Genomic DNA, 19,573 nt, shown 5'->3' with positions numbered 1-19,573 from the left:
AAGTCCTACCTTACTTTGTGAAACTCTATTTTTTATTAATTTGCTCTACAACTAGTACAATTTTTTTAATGAAATCTATTTCATTAATAAAAATGTTCTTAAAATTACAACTAAATTTATCTCATCAAATCAAATCAATTTTTAGAAAAAAATTGAATAATATATCTAAGTGTTTAACAAGACAATCATAAAAAAAAAAAGCTCATAGTATAATGCATAACAAAATAAAGGCAGAGAACCACATTGAGTAGAATAAAATAAGCTAATATTGATATGTTTGTTTAAATAGTAAGGTTTTAGGGTATGAAAAATTTACAATTATAACTTTTAGGAACACGGGATGAGGCGGGTGCTGGGCTAAAATCTTGCTCCATCCCCGCCCCATCACCTTTGCAGGGAGGGAAAAATCCGTGCGGAGCTAAACAAGAAGGGGCGGAAAAAAATTGTCATCCTACTGTAAAAGCTTCCCTTTGGGACTCATGGACTTACCAAAAAGCCAATCGTTTAAAGTCCATCTGTCCATGGTTTCCAAGAAACTCGTTCCATTTATAATTATGACAAATTTAATGCGTTTTACTTTTTAAATTTAACAACTGACTCGAGTCAAATGATCGTGTCCAAACTTTCTAACATTGCTTTTTTCTTTTTCCCCCATAGACAGCTATCTACATTGCATATCGTTTATCATGAGTCGTGAAAATTTCATATGCATTCCTACCCCCAACAAAAGGATTGGAACTAATTAATTATTGTGGCTCATTATCAGGAGGAGCAGCAGTAACCTATCGATGTTCATAAAAACACTAACGCCACTCTTTTGTTTTGTCCTTGGCATATTTCTAATATAAGGTAAAGTGGAATGCTTCCAATGGGAGCTTTTGCATCATGATTAGTGATGATGCCGAAAAAAACCACCAGTAAGTTGCAAGCACTCTCCGAGTCGAGTCAACACCTGCAAAGAGAAAACAAAGAGACCTAAGAGAGAGCACCGGTGTGGTGCCAGCCAAAAACCTTCCGAAGGTCAAGTTAGAATTTCTTTACAACTCTAGAGTGCCAGAGTTGAGTCTAATGTGTGTACCTCGTGTGATGGGGGTTTTTGATGTATTTATAGAGGCGTGGAGCCTACTTCCATCCCTTGATTATCAAGTTCTTTCCTTTTATACCTCCAAGAATTCTTTTCCTTATAAAGTTCCTCCAATCAAGGCTAACATGTAGTGCAAGAGTTCTTCATATATACGTTGGCATGAATTACAATCAAGGCCACGTCAGCCCTAATCATATATCGTAATTTGAGGTAGCCCGAAGAATGTGGGAGAAATTATACGCATGCATTTTACTCGTCCGTCCACTATGCATCCGTCCTCCTTGGTCATATAACCTGTCACCCTATCGTAACCATTTCATGGTGGTACCTTCATGTTGGTTTTATCCCCGATCAGTTGCCCCCTCATTCCATGATACCGTCATCTCTCCCAAGCGGTTTCATGGAATGACGGTTAGGATTTCTGACGGACAGGGTGGAATGCTGTCATAAATGCTCAAGGACACGTGGGGGAATTTCAGTGGTTGTTTGCTGGAATCGAGGCGTCCCTTCGTTTATCGCGCTATTCCTTCTATATATACCACCCACCGTATTCACTTTTACACTTTTTTGAAAATTTTATGCTGTTCAGAGCGCAACCGTCAACTTATTTCAGAGAGTAACCGTCTCCTTTGGGAATCCGAGAAACAACGTGCTGATAAGTTCCCCGTCGTGTTTTTCTCGCCGTCTGCTTGTAAGTTATTATTATACAATGTTTTGTTCCTTATTTTTCTTGTTGGTCCCGTCGTCGGTACAAATCTAGAGCCTTAGGCTTCCTTTACCCGTCATATGTAGGTGTCAGATGTCTAGTGAGGCGTCAAGTAGTCAGTCTTATGCCCGCGAGGGAGCGGGTTACGAAGAGGTGTTCTCGTTAGGTCAAGCAGACCAAGACACCTCCAGTGGGGAGAGGGAACCGTCGGCTAGCTCTCCTTCCCATGAGGAAGATGAAGGGCAGAATGGGGACGGGTCAGAGTATGACTCGACCGACAACCTAGATGGTATCGACCCACCGGTCCAATCCGTCATAGGTCCTGACGGCTTCAGGGAGTTCGTCTTGCTCCCTCTGTGGACGGTGAACGACTTTGTGTCAACCATCAAGCCTGCGCACTTCAACACGCTGAGGCAAAAGTACCAAATACCCGACACCATATCCATCCGTCTACCATTTAAATCAGAAAAGTGCTATTACTACGGTCTCGAAGACGTCGGGGTCTACGAGCAAATGCTAAAAGCTGGTCTTCGTTTTCCCCTGAGTGCTTTGCACTGTCGTCTCCTCCAGTACTTGGGTTTGGCCGTCACCCAGATATCTCCGAACGCATGGAGGGTTTTTCTGAGCGTCGAGGTATTGTACGATGTGATGTCCGACGGAGCTAGATGGTTGACGATGGAGGAATTTTTCCATTGCTACCGTCCGTCTGAAATTACAAAATCAAGGGGCATGTACAGCTTTATGCCGAGGAGTCCGGTACTTAGGCTAGTGTCCGAGACCCCTGACTCCAACCGTAACTGGAAGGGTCGTTATTTCTTCCTTCGAGGAGATAACTGGATGTGTCGTCCAGGTGATGACGACTACATGCCGGTAGATAAAACGTGGGGGATAATGCCCCCATCTGGTACGAGTCTGTCTACTTGTCAACCGTCACCTGTTTTTATGGGTTTACTCTTAACTTAACCCCTTAAACTTTTTTTTTTTTTTTTTTTACAGCGAGGGACCGTCCACCTATCTCAACCGAACAATTCGGATTTCTAGAGAAAATTTTTCAAAAGACTAAGTTGTCTGAAAGGACCTGGTCAAAGCTCGTCACGTTGGACACGCTGCACTGGTACTGTGACGGTCCTGAACCTACATCCGTCGCTCGCCGATACGACGCTGGTGTTTGCAAACGTAAGTTCTGGAATCCTTCCGTCGATATCCTTACTCTATGTAATCTCTTTTTTAACCGTCTACTTTTGTAGAAATGGACGACGCCAGGAGACGTGCTATTAAACAGCGGGCAGCCAAAAAGAAACAAGGTGGCGACGCTTCAACAATGGATCTGTCGCATACGGCCCCTAAAAGACCATCCTCTGAGAGATGGGACTGTCATGCCAAAAAGCAGAAACTTGTGACGGGTCTACCTGCCAGCTAGGGGTCCGTCATGGTGAAACAGCCTCCCAAGCTTGGGATTGGCAAGGGTAAAGGCCTGATGACCAACCCGGACCCTGTAAAGGAGAAGCCCCCCATCCTGCTTCGTGAAGACCCCCAATACGCTCTCCGTCGTATTGGTTCCATTATATCTGACGAGGACTACGAAGACCTTGGAAATCATGCCACTGAAGCCATGGGTGAGACATGTCTGTACAGCTTAGCTCAGGTTAGTGTCCGGCATAGGTTCATTTCGTCATTTTGACTCCGTCTCGTTCCTTTCCGCCTTGAATTCATTTCTATCCGAACTGTTGCAGGGTGTGCTGATGGCCAAGGGCTTGTCAGACCGTTGCTTGGCCCAGGAGAGAGCCCTTGAACGAGTACGTGCAAAGGCAAAGGCGACGGTAGAAGAATTGGACGAGCTGAAGTTGTGGAGGGTCCGTCATGAGCAGAAGCTGACGCTCTCCGAGTAGGCTCGGGAGAACTTAGAAAAGGAGGTGGAGCTGCTCAGGGAGACGGTGAAAGCTCATGACGACAACATCCGTCAAGCTAAAGTTGATGCTGTCAGAGAGTATCGTGACTCCGACGCGCTTCTGATGGAGCTCGGTTCTTCTTTTAGCGACTGGTTCGATGACTGCATCCGTCAGGTGAAGGCATCATTCCCTGACCTGGACTTAGCTCACATAACTATAGATGCCGAGGCCCAAACCCCTGCTCACCCCGTCGACTCTGAAGGGACAGAGGAACTTTTTGGCGAGGTTCCAGGTGATGACGGGGTCGCTAAAGCCGCAGAAGAAGCCACCGTCGTTGATTCTCACCAGCCATTGCCTAAAGGCCCTGAAGAGGCCGTCACAATTAATGACTGATGTAAATTATAGTCATAGGGAACAACTTTATTTTTTGTCTTTTATTTAACTTTTTTATCTAAGTATCAGACTTTTTATTATTGAACTCTATTGTATCAGTATATTTCGGACTATCCGTCCACTTTCATCGAATTTTCGCTTTTTATTTGGCCTATTTATGTAGCTCTTAGTTTATCCGTCCACTTTGTGGACGTACAATTTTCACCTTTGGGGTGATCCGTCCACTTGGTGGACTTGGAAGTTTCACCCTTTGGGAAGATCCGTCCACTTTGTGGACTCGTAGATCTTTCATCCTTTGGATGATCCGTCCACTTTGTGGACTTAGTAGAACTTTCATCCTTTGGATGATCCGTCCACTTTGTGAACTTTGTAGATCCTTCATCCTTTGGATGATCCGTCCACTTTGTGGACTTCGTAGAATTTCCATCCTTTGGATGATCCGTCCACTTTGTGGACTTCGTAGATCTTTCATCCTTTGGATGATCCGTCCACTTTGTGGACTTCATAGAACCTTCATCCTTTGGATGATCTGTCCACTTTGTGGACTTAGTAGAATTTCCATCCTTCGGATGATCCGTCCACTTTGTGGACTTAGTAGAATTTCCATCCTTCGGATGATCCGTCCACTTTGTAGATTTAGTAGAATTTCCATCCTTTGGATGATCCGTCCACTTTGTGGACTTAGTAGAACTTTCATCCTTTGGATGATCCGTTCACTTTGTGGACTCGTAGAATTTTCACACCATGCATTACATATTTTCTGAATAAAAATTACTCTCATTATATAAGTTCAACAGACCATATTGTTAATGGAAAAGAAAGCTTGGGTTCTAATAAGTAAAAATTATAACTGTTTAAAATTAAACTGAAAATAAGGCGGTAGATATCGTTTTATGACTGCTGCACTACTGGTAGTACTTCTTCAGGTGCTCCGTGTTCTAGGGATGGCCCAGTTTCCTTTCGTCTAACGTCTCCAAGTAGTACGTTCCTTTCCTATGCCATGAGATAATTCTGTACGGGCCTTCCCAGTTAGGACCCAGCTTTCCCAGGGATGCATCCTTCGTAGCGCCAAGCACTTTTCGTAATACCAGATCTCCCACCTTGAAGTCCCGGTGCCGGACCTTGGAGTTGTAATGTTTTGCCATCATGTCTTGGTACCGTGCCAGTCTCTGTGCTGCTGTTGCCCTGACCTCGTCTACAAGGTCAAGCTCTAGACGCAATGCTTCATTATTCTTGCTCTCGTCATAGCTTTCTACGCGGTAGCTCGTTAATCCCACTTCTGCCGGTATGAGGGCCTCAGCACCATACGCCAATCGAAACGGTGTCTCTCCTGTTGGCGTCCTTGCCGTTGTCCTGTAGGCCTATAGTACACTTGGTAGTTCGTCCGGCCATATGCCCTTTGCCCCCTCGAGCCGGGTCTTGATAATCTTTAACAAGGACCGGTTCGTGACCTCAACTTGTCCGTTGGCCTGTGGGTGGGCGGGTGACGAGTAATGATTCTTGATTCCCAGCTGAGAACAAAAGTCTTGGAATGCATCGTTGTCAAATTGCTTCCCATTATCTGAAACGAGCACTCTTGGAATCCCATATCTGCAAATAATACTTTTCCATACAAAGCTGCGAATGTTTTTCTCCGTGATGGTAGCAAGAGCTTCTGCTTCCACCCATTTGGTGAAGTAGTCAATTCCAACCACCAGGAACTTCAGTTGTCTTACCGCTGTCGAGAATGGACCCATAATGTCCAATCCCCATTGAGCGAACGGCCATGGAGCCGTCATAGGTGTGAGTTCCTCTGTTGGCCGTCTAATGAGATTGCCAAACCGTTGACACTTGTCGCAGGCTCTAACGTACATATGGGCATCCTTTTGCATTGTCGGCCAGTAGTAACCCGTTCGGAGTAGCTTGTGCACCAGAGACCTTGATCCAGAATGGTTCCCACAAATTCCTTCATGAACCTCCCTCATCACGTAGTCTGCTTCTTCACGGCCAAGGCATCTTAGATATGGTCGGGAGAATCCTCTTTTGTTGAGGACGTCTTTAATCAGGATGAATCGGGCAGCCTTAACCTTCAATTTCCTTGCGTCTTCTTTGCTATCTGGCAGCTTGCCGTCCTTGAGGTATGCCACAATTGGAACCGTATCTAGTAGCGATGAATGTTGGACGAAGGACAATACCTGCTCTGGGGCGATCATAGGTTCGGCCGAAGCAGCTTTTGCGAATCGATCCGCCTCTTGGTTCTCTTCTCTTGGGATCTGAACTATCGTGAATTGGAGGTCACTCGTTCGAGCCTTTACTTCCCTGAGGTACCTTCTCATTCGTTCGTTCCTACAATCATAGCTCCCATCAACTTGACTGGCTACGATTTGAGAATCAGAGTAAACCACCGCCTTTCTAGCTCCAGCCGCTATCGCAAGCTCCAATCCTGCCACCAGGGCCTCATATTCTGCTTCGTTATTTGTAGTGGTGAATTCCAAACGGATTATGCATTCGATCTTATCTCCTTCCGGGGTGTGGAGTACAACCCCGATTCCCCCCGCATGCTTGTTGGAAGATCCGTCTGTGTGAATTCTCCATATGGGCGTCTCTTCTGCCCCCGGCTCCTCAGGTGTAGTGAATTTCGCGATGAAGTCTGCCAGTATCTGTCCTTTCACAGCCGTTCGTGGCTGGTATTGGATATCGTACTCGCTCAGCTCGATAGCCCACAAAGCCATCCGTCCTGCATTTTTAGGATTGTTCATTGCTCTCCGCAAGGGCTGATCCGTCAGGACTTTTATGGTATGTGCTTGAAAATAGGGCTTGAGTTTTCGAGCTGTAGTCACAAGAGCGAAAGCGAGTTTCTCCATCCGTGGGTATTTCTCCTTTGCGCCTCTTAGCGCCTGGCTGATAAAGTACATGGGCTTTTGTATCTTCCCTTCCTCTCTGATGAGAGCTGCGCTTACTGCTGCTGATGAGACGGCAAGGTACAGGAACAATTCCTCCCCCGGCGTGGATGGACTAAGCAATGGCGGGGCAGAGAGATATGCCTTCAACTCCTCAAATGCCCTTTGGCATTCGTCCGTCCACTCGAAAGAACTCCTTAGTGTTTTGAAGAAAGGGAGACACTTATCCGTCGCTCTTGATACGAACCTATTTAAGGCTGTTATCTTCCCTGTCAAGCTTTGCACTTCCTTCACCGTCCTCGGAGGAGATAGCTCCATAATCGCTTTCACTTTCTCTGGGTTGACTTCAATGCCCCGCTGGGACACCATGAATCCTAGGAATTTTCCAGCGGTTACTCCGAAAGCGCATTTGCTTGGATTCAGCTTCATTTTATACGTCCGAAGAGTGTTGAAGGTCTCCTGTAGGTCCCTCAGCTGATCAAACACCTTTGCGCTTTTCACCAACATATCATCTATGTAAACCTGGACGTTCCGGCCAATTTAGTGCGCGAACATTTTGTTCATTAATCATTGATATGTGGCTCCTGCGTTCTTGAGCCCGAACGACATCACATTGTAGCAAAAAAGGCCCTGACTTGTCACAAATGATGTTTTCTCTTGATCTTTTTTCTCCAATTTAATTTGATTATACCTGAGAAGGCGTCCATGAAGCTCAACAATTCATGTCTTGCGGTGGAGTCTACTAAGGCGTCGATGCGCGGGAGTGGGTAACTGTCTTTAGGGCACGCTCTATTCAGATCCGTGAAGTCAACACACATTCTCCACTTCCCATTTGACTTTTTGACCATTACCACATTTGCCAGCCAATCTGGGTAGTACACCTCTCGTATGAAGTTTGCTTCTCGTAGCTTCTGCACTTCCTCTACTGCGGCTCGATCCCGTTCGGGGGCAAACACGCGCTTCTTTTGTCGAACTGGAGAGAAAGAAGGTGACACGTTCAATTTATGAACTATGACTGTTGGATATATTCCCGGCATGTCGTCATGGCTCCATGCAAACACGTCTTGGTTCTCTTTAAGGAATAATAGGAGCGCATGTCAAACCGTTTGGTCGACTGAGGTTCCGATCCTTGTGGTCTGCTCGGGCCTCGAATCATCCAGTCGTACCTCCTCCAATTCCTCCACGGGTTCTGCTATTGTTCTCTGTTCCTCGATGTTCATTGCCTGTACATGGTCACCCATCTCCATCATGGCAACGTAACATTCCTGTGCAGCCACCTGATTTCCACGCAGTTCTCCAACTCCGTATTCGGTGGGAAACTTGATCATCAGATGGTAGGTAGAGGTGACGGCCTTCCATGCATTGAGAGTGGGTCGTCCGAGTATGGCATTATACGCTGAGGAGCAATCAACCACTAGAAAGGATACATCCTTGGTTATTTGCTGTGGGTAGTCTCCTACTGTCACCGCCAACATGACGGATCCTAAAGGATAGACCCGGGTTCCTCCAAAGCCAACGAGGGGCGTGCATGCCGGGATCAGGCGCTCTTTAGCAATCCCCATCTGCTGGAACGCGGGGTAGTAAAGGATATCTGCTGAGCTCCCGTTGTCCACTAAAACTCGGTGGACGTTGAAGTCCCCTGCCTGTATGCTAACCACGAGCGCGTCGTCATGGGGGTGGTGAGGGCGCCGGGCCTCCTCTTCCGAAAACTCGATACTGGAGCTGTTTCGTCGTGTTCCTTCTAGTGAGGAGCCCGTCGACTGGATGCTTTGTACCATCCGTAAATAGGTCTTTTGGGCTTTTTTAGACGACCCTGCTGAAGTACTGCCCCCTATTATCATCCGTATGTCTGCTACCGGTGGTCTGGGACGTTCGTTTTCCCGTCGGGGATTTTGTTCATGGTTTTGATCCGTTCTCTCCTTCCTGACGAACCTCTGTAACCTACCCCGCCTAATGAGAGCTTCAATTTGTTGTTTCAAGTCATAGCAATCCGCCGTATCGTGACCATGATCGCCATGAAAGCGGCAGTACCTGTCTCTTGGCCTCTTATTAGGATCTCCCTTTAGCTTGCCTGGGAACGTCAAAGTTCCTTCATCCTTAATCTGCATCAACACCTGGTCACTTGGGGCGGTGAGGGGGGGTGAAGTTTGTAAACCTTCCTGTAGGCGGCTTGGGTCGCCGATCCTCCCGTCGTTCTACGGTTCTTGCCCTTATGTGCCCCTTGTCCGGTTGCATATCTTCCGGCCTTTCCTTCTTTTTGGGCTTGTCTTCTCTAGAGAGCAAGGCGTCCTCTGCGTTCATATACTTTGTTGCCCTGTAATACACGTCGGACATAGTCTTTAGGTCATTCTTGTATAAAGAGAACAGGAACTTACCCTTCCGTAGCCCGTTCATGAATGCTGCCACGAGTATCTTGTCATTGGCCTCGTCTATCTGGAGGAATTCCCTGTTGAATCGGTCGAGGTATGATCTCAAGGTCTCGCCTTCTCGCTGCCTGATGTTCAACAAACACGCAGTGGATTTCTTATGCCGGTGACTCCCAATAAAGTGGGACACAAACTGCGCGCCCAGTTCCTTAAAAGTGCTGATAGAGTTAGGCGCTAGCCTGCTATACCAGTCCCTTGCAGGTCCTTTCAACATGGTGAGGAAAGCCCTGCACATGACTTCGTCTGGCACGCCCTGAAGGTGCATCAGAGCCTTGAAAGATTCCAAGTGATCCAAAGGGTCCTTGGATCCGTCATAGTTCTTGATGTTTGGCATGCGAAATTTTGGAGGAAGGGGGCACGAAGTCACGGGCGTTGTGAATGGCGAATCTGTTCTGTGGACTAGGTCGTCCAAGTCGCTAGATATTCGTCCCCTCAAGGCGCTCATCATCATGTCCATACGTTCCCTCATCTCCTGCATCTCAGCTGCGATGTGAGGTGGTAGGGAGTCCAAGACGGACAGCGGGTTTGTCTCCAGCCGCTCCGGTCTAGTCGGTGCAATGCTACCTTCAGGCCCGACAACGTTCCTCCCCTTCGGGCTCGCGGCTTCCTGGTCTTCCTCTGGTGCACTTTGATGTGCATTCCTTTGTCGTAGTTGCTCTTCTAAATCATGATTCTGCTTAGTAAGGCGCTCAACAGCCGCAGCAAGCGTTTAGACTTGCCTTTCTAGCGCTGTAGCATGCGGTTCTTCGCCTTGGTTGTTGATTGTCGCCATCGATCTGGTGAGTACCATGCAAATTTTTGTCTTAGGAATAGAGCAAAGGCTAAATAGTCTTCCCTACGCTCTCAATTCCCACAGACGGCGCCAACTGATGATGCCGAAAAAAACCACCAGTAAGTTGCAAGCACTCTTCGAGTCGAGTCAACACCTGCAAAGAGAAAACAAAGAGACCTAAGAGAGAGCACCGGTGTGGTGCCAGCCAAAAACCCTCTGAATGTCAAGTTAGAATTTCTTTACAACCCTAGAGTGCCAGAGTTGAGTCTAACGTGCGTACCTCGTGTGATGGGGGTTTTTGATGTATTTATAGAGGCGTGGAGCCTACTTCCATCCCTTGATTATCAAGTTCTTTCCTTTTATACTTCCAAGAATTATTTTCCTTATAAAGTTCCTCCAATCAAGGCTAACGTGTAGTGCAAGAGTTCTTCGTATATACGTTGGCGTGAATTACAATCAAGGCCACGTCAGCCCTAATCATATATCGTAATTTGAGGTAGCCCGGAGAACGTGGGAGAAATTATACGCATGCATTTTACTCGTCCGTCCACTACGCATTCATCCTCCTTGGTTATATAACCCGTCACCCTATCGTAGCCATTTCATGGTGGTACCGTCATGTTGGTTTTATCCCCGATCAATTAACTTAAGATTCTTTAGAAATTTTTTCTGAAATTTATCACAATAACACGAGTGAAGGTCATCCATGCAACTTGCAACTAGGTCGACTTGAGCGTCTAATACCCTCCCAAGTTCATAACCTAACTTATTCAAAGTTCTACTTTTTGTTTTTTGCATGCACTGCAACAAAGGGCTATCAAGCATAATTATAAAATTCGGACCAACCTGTTTTATCGGACTAGAAACCCAGTGAACCAATATAAGCCAGTTCAATTGATTAATTAGACCACTTATGTAATTAAACCGTTAAAAGTCCACTAAAACCTAACATTGTAACCTGTGTAACCCAAATGGCTTGTTTTCATCAAGCAGGTTTTGTAGTAGTTATGAACAAAATTGCCTGCAAAGGTTCATTGTAGTATAGTTTTCTACTTCTTTCCTATTTAAAATTAGACAATTTAGTAATTTGATGGAGTTACAAACCTAAAAGGATTCAAAATGTGATTTGCATTTGTTATTTTTCAATTTATATATATATATTTTTTATTTTTTTATCAAACTTATTTTTATATCTATATAATTTTGTGCTTTTTATTTGACCCTACAATTTGATCGGTGACCCATTTATTAAACCAAAGACCTAAGGACCCGATCTTGACACTTCATTTTTTCACTTTCCTCTTGTGCATATATCTACTCCAATGTTTACTTCAATACATATTTGTCCATTAATCACCACAGTTAAAAAAAAAAAAACAGTCTCTTTCACTTTCAACGTGAGATTAAGTATTTCACCTACTCCTTATCTTCTATATTAACTTTCATATATTTATATTTATGTTGTCATATTTATTCATTTTAATTAGATAATATTAAAATGCTACAAAAAGCTTTTAACAAGTGCCCTTGTGGACTAGGCATGGCACAAACATGACTTGTCAACCTCGTGTCCCATCGAATACATAAAAGCACTAGTATTTTGAAAGGGTCTCTTTTTTTAACCATTAGTATTATTTAATTATTGATATCTTTTCTTCAAATTTTTCATATTTTAAACATTTCGGCTCATTTTTTTTTTTAAAAATTTATAGAAAAAAAGAAAAGAAAAACATTTCATCTTTTTTATTTTTTTTCTAAATTTTCCTAAAATAAACAAAAAAGACATTTCTTCTTTTCAACCTGTAGGTTCAAATAAAGTCATGGGCCAAATTGGGTGTCTCAAAATGAGAAAAGGTATCTTATGAAGCTGTTTCGTGACACCTCTTTCTCATAGTATGTGTGAGTCTCATGTGTATAGGTCTCACAAGCTGTGAGAGTGTGATTTCTTGAGATACTATATATCGTCTCAAACAAACTATGTCTCTGCTTGTCTTTTTCTCACTCCAAAGGTATTTCCCTGTCTCGTAATGCTTCAAAAACCAGAAATAATGTCCAACATGCATCGTCACTACCTCTATATTTATCTATTCATTATTTCTCCAATAGATTCCAAACCTTATTAGATGAATATTCTAAGACTACGGTGCTTGATCCAGACCTACGACTGGAGTCTAAAGGTTCATGACTTACGGGTTAGCCGACTCTTTTCTTGAAACTCTAGGTCCAATATTTGACTTGATAGTCTGTACACGGAGTTTTAGCTAGGCAGTAGCACCCACAAGTATGGATCCTAATATTAGGACGTGGTTCCAAATATTAGGACAGCACATGCTAGGTAGGTTGAGGTTAAAATTTTTAACCAAGCCTCCTTAATCAGGTTGGAAATATTATAAACCATCATTGACTTACCAACATCTATAATTGGCCGATTAATTGAAAATATAGACAGTTTCAACTCAGTGAGTTGGATAGGTTGTGCTAGTTAGCAACATACATTTACTTATATTGGGATTTCTCTAATTAGGTCATAAAATAGAACTTATATATATATATATATATATATATATATATAAAATTCTTTATTTTCTCCCAAGTTAACAAGAAAAAAATAATAATAACAAAACAATTTACATAATTTTTTTTTATTTATGCGTACATATAAGAGTGTTTATCAAACCACTGAAATCACACGACTGCACCCAAATCAACCAAAACCACCTGCAAAATGAAATAACCGTACCACAAGTAATAATGAACTGCACCGCATTTTTTGGTGAGGAGTGCAATTTTATGATAAGAAAATTGTATAAAACCGTATCATACTGTATTGCACCGCATTCATACATATTTATTTTATTTTATATTAAAAAAATATATAATAATTTAATATTATATGAAGTAATTAAATGGCCAGCTTAATGTTTAGTACATTTCAGTTTCATGTTAAAAGGACTTCGTTTTGGTTAAATACAAAATAAAAAATTCAAAAGTTTTTTGTTGTTGTTGTTGTATATACTACATATTTGTAGTACTTTTAGTTTACTGTGAATCTATCATGAAATTGGCCATGACATCTTGTTATGATTATTAATTGTAAATTAGAAATTTGCCATGACATCTTGAAAAAAATACCATCTCGAAACCGACTAAACCACAGCTTGTACATCACACATGTGACTGCAAAATTGAAGTGCGGTGTGGTTATGATTTTGGCTAAACCACACCACAAAGTGCGGTATTTAAAATAGCTCAAAACCACACCGAACCACATTACAAACACCCCTACCTATATATATAGACACGTTAGGTCAATTCTTGTGGGGAAAAAAAATCAACCTGGATGTCAAACTGACTTATAATTTTAATGGGTAAAAACAACTCAATCTGCATTGTCTTCCACTTAACCCACATTGGTCGAAAAGGGCCCGACGAGTGAGCAAGTCAAATAGTTTTCTCACAAAGCCCTAATTCCAATGATGCTCATATTGGGAATATGGGTGTTAGCTTGAAGCAAGGAAGTCAATACCGTACCGGAGGTTGTACTGGTTTGGCTTACGGTACGATATATTTCGGATACCGGTCAATACCGGTGTACCGTTTCGGATTTACCGCTATTTTTTACTATTTTATATAATATACACAATTATATTTCTAACAACTCAAAATATCATTTTGAGAACATTTTATATATATATATATATATATATATATATATATATATATATATATATATATATATATATTTGGAGTTATCATCATTAATATAAGTGAGAAGCTAAAAAAAAGAAAAGAAGACACCTATTAAATAATCAAAGACCCACCCACTCAATAAATGCCAACCCATCTTCTCATGCTTTGAAAATATCAATGGGCAGAGGTCTTTTCTTGGGCAGACCGGCAGAGAACTTTGAAAAAAGAAAAGTTTCAAAAAAAGAAAAGAAAACCGAGACAGAGAGAGAGAAAGAGAAAGTAGCAGAGACGCCAGAGAAAGAGAGAGGAGAAGAAGAAGAAGAAGAAGAAGAAGAAGAAGATGAAGATGAAGGAGCAGCAGCAGCAGTCAAATCAGTCCACGACCCCGACTTGAGGTCGAGAATGTCTAGATCGTCGCGGCCTCGCCGGTGGAAGGTGAGAGTGACAAAAAAACATAATTTTTTTTTCCGGTCCGGTACGCATTTACCGGCCGAAATCTGAAATTTTCCTCCGGTATGGCCGAAATGACCCGGTATGATCGGTATATTTTCTAGTACGAAACAACCTTGTTTCTATACCGGCCAAGGTGCCGGAACAGTAAATACCGGCCGTACCGGCCGGTACGGTACGAAACAGACTTCCCTGGCTTGAAGTCGTAGATTTTTACAGCCTGTTTGGTAGAGTGGTTCAAACCTACATTTTTATTTTTTAAATAATCTTACATACATTTTCACACATATTTTCACTCACACGTATTTCAAAAAATTACAAACAATATTACTCAAATTCCTCTACCAAATGAGTAAAGATCCAAACTATGATAGGTTGAGGCTCAAGAGTGGGTGTTTCTTTATTGCCCAAAACCCAACCCATATGCCATATATAAAAAGTAAAATTTAAAATACTACAAATTTTATATCAAACGATGCTTAATTGATGGGTTTTTATTTTTATTTTTATGTAAACTTAATTGATGGGCTGAAGTTGAACCAACTAAGAAATGAATATTTGAATTTATTTTTTCCTATTGATCAAGTATCATATTAAGTTCTTCTCAAAAAAAAAAAAAAACCAGCATATTAAGTTTGTGAATTCTAAATTTTGTGTGAACTCTATCCTTAAGCATTTTTTAAAAGAATCCAAAAATGGTAATGATTTACACTATCTAATAACAAATTGCTATATCCGTTTTTTACTTAAAACTCAATATATATCTACTACATTTAATAATATCTTAATAAACTTCTAATTTAGTCAGATTTTTAGATAAGTATTAGAATTAATTAAATATGATCATTCTTATTTATTTAATATATGATAAATTGACATGACATGTTAGGATTGAAAACATAAAACTTGGGTTTAATGCCAAGTACATACAGAATTTAATCTCCTCTTAAAAAAAACCCAACCCACCCCAAAAAAAAAAAAAAAAAACCCCAACGCAACCCCTTGATTTTCCTGGCGCTTTTCTCTCTCTCTCTCTCTCTCTCTCTGCACCATCAAAGCCCCTTAGCCATCATTCTCAAGCTCAGCTTGTCAACTCCATTGGTCATGGAACCGCCATCACTTTAAGCTCGCTCTACTTCCAGGTACTAATCTTTATCTCTGTCACTTGTTTCCTTTGTTTGGTTGGTCGGAAACCGCGGGGAAATCAATAAGAAAAGTTTCCAAACTTTGGTTATGGTGGGATTTTAATGGGTTTCCATTCTCTTTGTTATTCGTAATAGTGCGTTAACTGAAGTGCCTTTAATGTGAAAGAGTTGTATGCGATATTGTTTTCAATCTTATTCCATCTTTGGCTTTCTTCAATTCCAAGTGTTCAATGTCTAAAATCTCACTAGAAGCTTAGATTGCCGATTGGCATTGTGATGCCCATTTTAGGGAAGCTTCTACAAGCTGAAATGCTAGTTTGTAAAAGGGTTATTCACCTTGAAATATATTAAGGTGACTTTTGCCATTATAGGAACTTTATAGCTTAATGTTATGTGTAATTGGTCAAATTCAATTTATGTTATAATTGGTTTGATAACGTTTCCATTTTGACACTACAAAATATGATTTAATGCAGTCTGCTTAAGAAAATCTTGAACAAGATCAGTCTCTCTCAATGATAGTGAACCGAATAACACCCACTAAACCCATCATAAACCTCCTCCACCACCGCCACCTTCATCTATTAAGCACCAACTCTACCCACCCAACACAACCTTCCAACCCCATTACCATCATTTCACCACCCAACCCAGATCACCTACTCCGAGTCTGCACCATACTCTACCAGCAACAAAGACTCCCCAGACCCAAGACTCCAATCCAAGCTCCATGCTTGCCAGTCACAATTCGACCAAGACAACCACCTTACCCACGAGTTCTTCCTCCAAGTCTCCAAAAAATTCCCTTACTCATGGCAATTTATTTACCGCTTCTTTCAATACACAGAAGCCAACACAACTTCACATTTTACTCACACCTCTGTCTCCTTCAACAAGTTGCTCAACGTGATTGGAAAATCAAGAAACATTGAGCTTTGCTGGGAGCTTCTTCACGAGATGGGATGACGTCATCTGGTCAATGATAAGACTTTTAGTATTGTGCTTAACACCTTGGCAGCAGCAAGGGAGTTGAAAAAGTGCGTGGAGTTTTTCCACTCTATGAATGCATGCGGGTATGAGTATAGCTTGGAGACTTTGAATAAGGTGGTTGAGACTTTGTGTGGGAATGGTCTTGTTGAGGAGGCCAAGTTTGTTGTGTCCAAGTTGAGAGAATGGATAAAACCAAGTGGGGTTACTTATAAGTGTTTGATAAAAGGTTTTTGTGATGTTGGTGATTTGGTTGAGGCTTCAAAGGTTTGGAATTTGATGGTGGATGAAGGGTTTCAGCCAAATATTGATGCAGTTGAGAAAATGATGGAAACCCATTTTAAGATTAATAGGTATGATGAGGCATTGAAGTTATTTCAGATGATGAGAACGATGAGGATAGACGATTTGGGCCTTTCAACTTATAGGCTTGTGATTGATTGGATGTGCAAAAGGGGTAAGACTGCGCAAACATACATGATGTTTGAAGAAATGCATGAGAGAGGGATTCAGGTTGATAATCTAACATTGGCATCGCTTATTTATGGGCTTTTGGTGAGAGGGAGAGTTAGAGAGGCTTATAGGGTTGTGGAAGGGATTGAGAAACCGGATATCAGTGTATTCCATGGGTTAATAAATGGACTTTTGAGGTTAAGAAGAGCAAGTGAAGCAACACAAGTGTTTAGAGAGATAATAAAGAAAGGGTGTGAGCCTACAATGCATACCTATATAACGTTATTGCAAGGTCATTTAGGGAAGAGAGGGAGGAAGGGAACCGACACACTTGTGAATTTCGAAACTATTTTTGTTGGTGGTTTGGTTAAGGTTGGAAAGTCTTTAGAAGCCACAAAGTATGTGGAGAGGGGTTTGAGGAAAGGGCTTGAGGTGCCCAGATTTGATTACAATAAGTTTTTGCATTATTCAAATGAGGAGGGTGTTGTTATGTTTGAGGAGGTGGCAAAGAAATTGAGAGAAGTAGGGTCAGTTGATTTGGCAGAGATATTTGAGAGGTATGGGCTGAGAATGGCTACGAGTGACAGAAGACGAAACATATCAGTGGAACCTTGAGAACCAATTTTAATGACTGAAATTGTAGGTTATAATTTGCTTGAAGGAGTTTATATGACAAACAAGGAAGGAAGTTGATATATTGAAAATTAATCACTCTCTCTCTGCTGCGGTCCACAAAATTTTCTCCCTTTGACCAGACTGTTTTGAGGCTCACAGGATGTTTCTATTATGGATATATGAAGTGTACGAGATGACCAGAGTGGTACAAGATTTGGCAATCCTAGTAGCTGAGCTAAAGCTTGCTTATATTCTATGCATGCACACATATTGATGATTTTTAAACTCTGTATCATTTACTTGGAGCAACTTGCTATTGACTTCCTAGGTGCTTAAGGTTGTGCTTTGTAATGTTCCTGTGATTGTAGAATTGGTTGGTAGTGCTGTTGCAAACCAAAGCTTTCATATTGATGGGCAGGATGGGGAGGGAAAAGTAAAGTTTTTTCTGCAGTCAGTTTTGACCCTACTCATGTTCGCTAGCAAAGAGTCACTCAATCATGTTGGCTAGCAAATAGACGATAACAGAAGTGACATCCAATATAAAAAGTCGTATGCAAATGGAAGGTCGGGTCAGTTGCAAATTTTCACTTATTTATAATTTCCTATTTTATGTTTGTAGTTCTACAAGTAAGATTGTTCTTCAAGAGCTTTATGCCGTTATCTGTAGAATGGTTTGATTGTAATAGTTAGCCTTTGAGAAGATGCTCCTTCCTACTACATATGACCACTATTTAATAAAAACTTATGTCTTCGAATTATCACAATGCAGATTTGGTTACTGTCAAATTATAGAGATCACACGCGTGCGCGCACACACACACACTTATATTGATCAAGAGAGAGAGAGAGAGAGAGAGGATCAAGTCATGCCGATGTAAATTGAGCAATTTTGCACCACTCAATTACTTTTTATAGTATATACAATTTTTTGAACCCAAAGTTGGATCAACTACACCCTATGTATCCCATATGTGTGCTAAAGTTCCAATAATTACATCAATTTGTTGTTAGTAGCTCTCCAATCCATAAAAATTACACTGCTTTATGTAAATAAACTTCAATTTTCAACATTCTGGATGTGTGTTGCAGTTGGAGAAGAAGCAATATCCAGCTGATGTCAGTGTCATATCAGCAATTTTTTGTTGGTATTATGTGAAGCTTAATCCTGGTAAAGCATTGTAACTTAGGGCAGATGAATCCTATGAATATATATCCAGTGAGTGCATCGAATGCTTGGCAACTTAAGACGATGTTGTCCAGGCCGGCCTTGTAACTATTGAAGTAAAAAATGTTGTACAGGCTGGCCTTACTCCCAAGCACAGTGTCCAAACTCTTTGTTCCACGCTCACATTCAAACAGGGAATGACTGGATGTTCTGTTTGCTTCATAGGGAATACATCTCTCCTTTCCTTTGGCAACCTTGTAGTCAACTTTGGGGAGTTAATCAAGCTATATCCACTAGTAATTTGAGATATGTACTCTTAACCTCCCAAGTAGGATCTTTTATGGGTTTATTCAAACCAAAAGTTTGGTTGTTGTATAGTTACATAGTATGAAACTAATTAATAGCAATTAAAGGTGTGACAGACCTGCCGGTGAATAAACATTCTCACAAGTAGTCTCTCTCTCTCTCTCTCTCTCACACACACACACACATATATACTCGATTGGTAAACAGTCCTTTGGAGTGTGGAATTGGTGTTCTTGTGTCTGATGTGGACTTTGTGGAGGGAGTGAAACTGTTGGCACTTTTGGAGATGTGGAAGTATCAGAGGTTCAGTTGAAGGTTTCCCTGATTAGATAATTTAATGAATAGTCAACATTCCGTTTGGATAGAACTTATTGCTGAAAACTGAAAACTGAAAACTGAAAACACTGTAGCAAAATAATTTTAAAATGTGTGAATAGTACTGTGGGACCCATTTTTAATGAAAAAATTGCTGAAAAGTGAAATTTGTGGGTCTGTGAACAGTGCACGAATGCACTGTTCACAGAAAATTGGGTCAACACTTGCGGCTGGAGGAAAAAAAAAAAAAAAAAAAAAAACCAAAACGCGGACGCAGAAACGCCTATCCAAACTCCAC

At 41.7% G+C, this 19,573-nt stretch overlaps 1 pseudogene; it reads left to right on the top strand.

Moving 5' to 3' along the window:
• The first annotated feature begins 15,282 nt into the window (after positions 1 to 15,282).
• On the top strand, positions 15,283 to 18,569 carry LOC142642506 (putative pentatricopeptide repeat-containing protein At1g26500; annotated as a pseudogene).
• The last annotated feature ends 1,004 nt before the right edge of the window (positions 18,570 to 19,573 follow it).

Source organism: Castanea sativa, chromosome 7, assembly GCF_040712315.1.
Source record: "Castanea sativa cultivar Marrone di Chiusa Pesio chromosome 7, ASM4071231v1".
In the NCBI taxonomy this organism is placed as follows: Eukaryota; Viridiplantae; Streptophyta; class Magnoliopsida; order Fagales; family Fagaceae; genus Castanea; species Castanea sativa.
The sequence above is the reverse complement of the archived record's forward strand: the minus strand, read 5'-3'. Positions and strand labels throughout refer to the sequence as shown.